This window comes from Erinaceus europaeus, chromosome 11 (assembly GCF_950295315.1).
Source record: "Erinaceus europaeus chromosome 11, mEriEur2.1, whole genome shotgun sequence".
NCBI classification, from domain to species: Eukaryota; Metazoa; Chordata; class Mammalia; order Eulipotyphla; family Erinaceidae; genus Erinaceus; species Erinaceus europaeus.
In genome coordinates, this window is record NC_080172.1 from 113,499,487 (window position 1) to 113,507,266 (window position 7,780).

Consider the following 7,780-nt stretch of genomic DNA (forward strand, 5'->3'; position numbering starts at 1 on the left):
AATTGATTAGCTCCAGAAGCTCATTTAAGATGGACTCTGAGCTCTCAGATAATCATCAATGCCCAGTGATTCTTCCAAAGTGAGAAAAAAAAAATCTATCACACGTGGACATAATCTTCAAATATATTAAACATTCTCAAGACTAACATGCATATTTAGTATAACATAGACCTAATTTTACTTTTACTCCTAGGCTGAGACTTGTGATTACTTTATACTTAATGCTTATAATGCACTTTTAATTTTTCTTTGGCCAGAAATAATATATTTATTCACTCATTCACCCATTAAAAAAAGCAACATTATTATATTCTTGGCACATGAAAAATAGTGAGTCAGAGAGACATGATTCCAGGTTTCAAAATGCCTGTGAATACAGTTTAACCAAATAGAGGAGTAAATGAAAAAATATAACCAAATACATTACAAGATAAGAAAATTACAGGTAATCTGTTAAAATGGATAAGGCATCATCACAGCTAGCTAGGTCTTATCCTACAGATTGAAAGCTTACTTAAAAATGAAAATCAGGTTGGATCCCCTGGCTCCCCACCTTCAGGGGGATCACTTCACAGGCAGTGAAGCAGGTCTGCAGGTGTCTGTCTTTCTCTCCCCCTCTCTGTCTTCCCCTCCTCTCTCCATTTCTCTCTGCCCTATCCAACAGTGAACGACATCAACAATAACAATAATAACCACAACAAGACTGTTGGGAAATTGTGCAGATGTGGTCGAGCTTGGCAGGGCCCACAAACCACCGGGGTATGGCCCGCCCCTTTATCTACAAACCAATCATCTGCTTTGTCTTACATATGACAGATGAAATGATGGAGTTTTCTCCCTGTATGCTGGAGATAAGTCAAGGAATGTCAGCTTGAATCATTGTGTATGGGGGGTGGGGTGGGGGGGAAGGCCTAGACAATACAAGAAAGAAAGTGAATGCAGTGAAATAAAATATCTGCCTAAAAATTCAGGAAGAGGTAAAGCAATTCTTACAGTACCTAGTTTTACATGGAGAAAATTCTAAAGAATCTATATCAAAAGCCTGCTGGAGCTAATAAATGCATTGCTGATGTTACAGGCTATAGGTCAATATGCAATTATTAATGAAAATAGCATCCCAAACCAAAAGGTACTTAAGGCTATGTTTTCAAAAGATGTTAATATCTTTAAATTAAAAACTGTCAAGCATCTGATCTGGGAAATGAAGCAGTAGATAAAGTTTTGAATTCTTGGGGCGGTAGCGCAGCGGATTTATGCATGTGACATGAAGCACAAGAACTGGCTTAAGGATCCTGGTTCAAACCCTGGCTCCCCTCCTGAAGGGGAGTCACTTCACAGGTGGTGAAGCAGGTCTGTAGGTGTCTATCTTTCTCTCCCCCTCTCTGTCTTCCCCTCCTCTTTCCATTTCTCTCTATCCTACCTAACAAAGACAACATCAATAAAAACAACAATAGTAACTACAACAAAAATAAAACAATAATGGAAACAAAGGGGAAAATAAATAAAAATAATAAAAATAAATAAAAACTTTTGAGTTCTCAAGCAGGAGGTCCCTGGTTCAATCCCCAGCAGTACATATATCAGTGTGATATCTGGTTCTTTCACCCTCTCCTATCTTTCTCATTAATAAATAAATTAAATATTAAAAACTATAAAGCATCCATGATAGAAATTATAGAATTAAATGTCAAGATTGATTGTGTGTTCACTAGAACAGTCAGTATTGTTAAAGTGCCTATTCTCCCTAAATTGATTTTTAATTCTCCCTCTTCTAATAAAAATCATAGTTTCTTTTGTTTTAGCTAGCCTTATATAAAGCTAATAGTGTTAAGACAATGGAATACCATGATGGAGGGTACACACAAAAATTAGAGATCAATTAACAGTCAAACATAAAAAACTAAGAGCGAAGATTTATTAAGAAGAAATTGTAAAGAAGTAGCTACATAATTTTAAGTGCATCAGTGATTTCCTAGGTAGAACATAGCAAGTGCAAAAGATAAAAGAGAATATTGATAAGTTAGAGTTAAATGATTTTTCTTATCAAAGGACACCACTGGGAACATGAAAAGATATGCCAGGGGGAAAATGTCACAACTTATCTAATAGGATCTGTGTCCAGAATCTGTAAGAAACTTCCATAATTCCGTAATCAATAACTCAATAAAAGACAACCAAAACTCTTGAACAGTAACAGACACTGAGCAGAAGACATATAAATAATAAATAAGAATGTGATAAAATACTCAACAACAATAATCATCAAACAATTCAAAATAGAATCAAAATAATATAACAACTCTATACAATCTTCTAGACCACAGTCTAGATAAAGCAAAACATATTGACTATCAAATATTGAGAAAGATATGACAAACTGAAACCCCTGCTCCATGCTAGAGGGAGTCTTAGATATGTGATGGTATTAATTCTGAAAACAGTGTTATTATATCTTTTGGGTATATGCCTCATAGTGGAGTTGCTGGATCATAAGATATTGCTATTTATATTTGCTTAATGATTCTCCATCCTGTTCTCCATAATGGCTATACTGATTTGCCTTTGGTACCAGCAGTGTAATAGAGTCTCTTTCTCTCTCTCTCTCTCTCTCTCTCTCTCTCTCTCTCTCTCTCTCTCTCTCTCCACATCCTCTCAAACGCTTGTCTTCTCTTGTCTTATTGATGGAGCCCATTTTCACAGGTGTGAGCTAGAATCTGAGTGTGGTTTTAATCTGCAGTTCTCTAGTGAGGAGTGAACTGGAGCATTTCTGCATATGTCTGTGGGCTGTGTATATCTCTCCTTTAGAGAACTGTCTGTTCATATCTTTTGCCCACTTTTTTACTGGGTTGTTGTTCTTTCTCTTTTTGTCGAGCTGTATGTGTTCTTTGTAGATGCTTGATATCAACCATTTGTCTGAAGTGTACGCAGATGTCTGAGCGATTTCTACAGGGCAGCCTGTAGCCAGGAAGGAACTTTTCCTGGACACCCTTGGGTACAAGCAGAGTTGAAATACTAAGATAAACTGTGTTCTATCTATTCGGATTCTTTATTATTTTTTTTGTTTATTTTAAAAAAGGAGACATTAACAAAACCATAGGATAAGAGGGGTACAACTCCACACAGTTCCCACCACCAGAACTCCATGTCTTATCCCCTCCCCTGATAGCTTTCCTATTCTTTATCCCTCTGGGAGCATGGACCCAAGGTCATTATGGGATGCAGAAGGTGGAAGGTCTGGCTTCTGTAATTGCTTCCTCACTGAACATGGGCGTTGACTGGCCGATCCATACTCCCAGCCTGTCTCTCTCTTTCCCTAGTAGGTTGGGGATTGGGGGAAACAGAGCTCCAGGACACATTGGTGGGGTCTTCAGTCCAGGGAATCCTGGCCGGCATCCTGATGACATCTGGAACCTAGTGGCTGAAAAGAGAGTTAATATACAAAGCCAAACAAATTGTTAAGCAATCATCTATTCTGATTCTGTATATATTAGCACATAGAAAAGGAACAACACTCCCAATCCAAACCAAATGATATTGCATCTGCCGATCACAACCTAACCAACGCAATGATTGCCACCTCAACATGCTTCACCTCAGACTGTGTCCAGAGACTTCACGTGTGGAATGACAACCCTTCAGCTTCATTACTCGGGTGAGACCTTTCCTTTTATAGTACACTCTAATTTCATCTCAAGTCGTTCACTTTCTAACAAAGTCCCATAACCTAGATATACACCAGTTTCTGTGAGAGAGAGCTTATGTGCACACGTATCCATAAACTACTGCAAAATATATACCTGAAAGCAGAAGTACACTAGAGTTTGCAGTGAGTACCTCCCTAACACTTCCTCTCCACTATTCCGAGCTTGGGATCCATGATTGCTCAACAAATTGTTTGGCTTCGTATGTTAACTCTCTTTTCAATCACCCGGTTCCAGATGCCACCAGGATGCTGGCCAGGCTTCCCTGTATTGAAGACCCCACCAATGGGTCCTGGAGCTCAGCTTCCCCAGAGACACACCCTACTAGGGAAAGAGAGAGGCAGACTGGGAGTATGGACTGACCAGTCAACGCCCATGTTCATCGGGGAAGCAATTACAGAAGCCAGACCTTCCACCTTCTGCAACCCACAATGACCCTGGGTCCATGCTCCCAGAGGGCTAGAGAATGGGAAAGCTATTATGGGAGGGGGTGGGTTATGGAGATTGGGTGGTGGGAATTGTGTGGAGTTGTACCCCTCCTACCTTATGTTTTTGTTCATTAATCCTTTCTTAAATAAAAAAATAAAAAAAAAAGAAAAGGAACAACATTCACTTCTTAAGGGCAGTTCCCACAACACAGCAGCAAAAGAGACTCCCTGTAAGACAGGTTATTATATTGTGTGACATAATTGTGAAAATAGCATTTCATCACTTTTACTGAATTGTGTGATGTTCATTTCCTTGTGAGAGAACCAGAGCAGCCGTCTATCATGTGTAGTGCTGGAGAATCAACTCATGCATGGTCTCATGCTTTCAGTTCCTGCACCCCCATCACTGCTATGCCACCCTCTGGGAGGAGACCTTTGCTGAATTCTGGCAGTAAAAAGCAAGTCATCACCTAAACAGTAGGAGCTATCTAGAAGAGGATGTGTGTAAATTTAGATCGTGAGGGGCTGACACAGGGAACCCCTGGACAAATGCTAAGGGCTGTTGTATTTCATCTAAAATATGGGTGTTGTGATTCCTGCCTAACAGAGTTATTTAGATTAGTCATGCAGGGGAAGGGACTCTCTGTGAAGACACAGAATATTTTCCTAGTGAAACATATCTTTATGGGAGACGGGCTGTAGCGCAGTGGGTTAAGCGCAGGTGGCGCAAAGCACAAGGACCGCGTAAGGATCCAGGTTTGAGCCCCCGGCTACCACCTGCAAGGGAGTTGCTTCACAAGTGGTGAAGCAGGTCTGCAGGTGTCTGTCTTTCTCTCCCCGTCTCTGTCTTCCCCTCCTCTCTCCATTTCTCTCTGTCTTATCCAACAACATGACATCAATAACCACAACAACTACAACAATAAAAACAATAAGGGCAACATAAAAGGGAATAAATAAATAAACATTGAAAAAACAAAACAAAACATATCTTTATTCTAAGAAAAAGAAAGAGTGGGGTCCGGGTAAGTGGTGCACCTTGTTAAGCATACACGTTACAGTGTACAAGGACTGAGGTTCAAGTCTCTGGTCCTCATTTGCAAAGGGAAAGCTTTATAAGTGGTGAAGCAGGGCTGCAGGTGTCTCTTTAATTCTTTCCCTATGCCCCCTCCCTTCTCAATTTCTTTCTGTCTCTATTTGATAAGATAAATAAATAAATTTAAAAAATAAAAAAAAAACAGGGCCAGGAGGTGGCACACCCAGTTAAGCGCTCATGTTACAGTGCACAGAGTTGAAGGTTCAAGTCCCTGGTCCCCGCCTGCAGGGGGAAAGCTTCACAAATGCTGAAGCAGGGCTGCAGGCATCTTTCTGTCTCTCTCCCTCTCTGTCTTCCCCTTCCCTTCTCAAAAAATAAATTAAAACTAAATTTAAAAAATAAAGTAAAAATATTTTATAAATAAAAGAAAAGGAAATGAAAAGAAAGGATGCTTTTCTTATGTAAAGAATGTGTATCTGGGGTTGTGAGATCATTCACCCAGTAGAGCACACTAAGGCGTGAGAGATGGCATAAGTGTGGGTCTGTAGGAGACAGGGGTGAGGGGATGCAGCTAGTGTCTGATTACAGCTGTCAATATGGTTAGAAATCTAAGATACTCAGAACCTACTCTATGCAAGGTATTGTTATAGGCTCCTTACTGCCTATATTTCCTAGCCTAACCCCTCCATCAATACCTTAATATCAGAATTATTTTAACACTTTATTTGTTTATTTATTTGGGATAAAGAAAGAGAAATTGAGAAGAAAGAGTAAGATAGATGATAGGTAGGTATGTAGCTAGATAGATGATAGATCGATGACAGATAGATGATGGATACAAATGTAGATAATAGATGATTGATAGAGATGATGAATGATTAGATAGTTAGATTATAGATGATGATAGATGATTGATATATGATGGTAGGTAGATAATAGATAGATGACAGGTAGATGATAGATAGATAGATAGTAGATGATAGATAGATAAATATAGATAATAGATAGATAGGACCACCTGCAGCAGATTTCACTACTTGTTAAACTTCCTCCTGCAGGTGAGGACCAGTAGCCTGGCCTGAGGTCCTTGTGCATTATAACATGGGCACTAGACCAAATGTGCCACAGCCTGGTCCCTGTTATGCCCATTTCAAAGATGGAGAAATTAGACTTCCCAAAACCTAAAATCATTCAGTTGTCTAAGTTCTCACAGCTGAAAAACTGCAAGTTCAAAGTTTAAATCAAGGGGGACAGGCAGTGGCAAACCCGGTTAAATGCTCATAGTACTAAGCACAAGGACCTGCACAAGGATCCAAGTTGGAGCCCCTGGCTTCCCACCTGCAGAGGGAACCTTTTACCATCAGTGAAGCAGGTCTGCAGGTGTTTGTCTTTCTCTCTCCCCCTCCTCTTTGAATTTCTCTATCCAATAAAATGGGTCAAAAGGCCTCCAGGAGCAGTGGATTCATAGCGCCAGCACTGAGCCCCAGTGATAACCCTGGAGGCAAAAAAAAAGTTCAAATCAGGACTCTAGCATGTTTTTTTTTTTTCTGAATGGGATCTGACCTCAGGTGGACATGAACCCTGCATAGTACTGAATCCACATGCCTGTATAGCTGTAATACAGAGAGAACTATAGAGACCAGTGTATGTGTTTATTGAGCTAAAGAGATATGTCTTGTAATGCAGGCACTTTATTTTTCTAACAAATTAAAAAGTTTTCCTATACTTATCAGTGTTAAAATTTAATTCACAAGTTAGCAAAGTGACAGGTCTACAAAGATAACAGAACAGAAGGATTTATAATATGACATATGTGGTAAAAGTCATATGAATGTGCTCTCCCTCTCTCAAAATATCTTATTGTTCCTAATGTTTTCTGGTAAGAGTGGACTGGTCATGGTAGGTAATAGAAATTGTTGTTGTTGTGGCCAGGTGTCAGGCTGCCACAACAACAACAAGAAATCATGAAAAGCAAACTCACAGAAAGGTGGGAGGTGGGGGGCTACTGTATGCCACCTGCCTGGGTTTAACCCCTTAGAGGAACTTTACAAATGAGATGGACATGGAAAGCAGGATCATAGTCCATAAGCCTCATTCCCAATAATTCATGAAGAAATTCCATAGAACCCCAGATCTGACTTTCATACCGTACTGTATCTTACAGCATTTCTTCTCCTACAATTAAGCTACTACCTCTAAATATATATCTCCAAGAACTAGCATCCTGACTCCAAGAGGCTCTGGAGTTTCACTCCAGGGAACCATGGTTGTGTTTTTTAAAGGAAATCCAATTTGGTGCTCATAAAAGCCCTCATTATCTTGCTAAGGTTGGCAGTTGGGGACTCAGAAATAGCTGAAATCTTTATAAAGGACTCCTGGCAAGCATCCATCCTTGCCTGGCAGATACAAAGAAAAACCATCTGCAGAATATTGAGATGATGTTTCAACCTCTACACCTCCCCACTTCCACAACTAGAGAGATTCTAAGGGCCCCAAGTAGGCGTGGGTTAGCCCAGATGGAGCTCACAGGAGACTCACACCTACCCACACGCTGCCTGTGAGTCATTTTCCCTCTCGTGGGGGAAATACATTCCAAAACAATGGACTGCTCTGGTGAT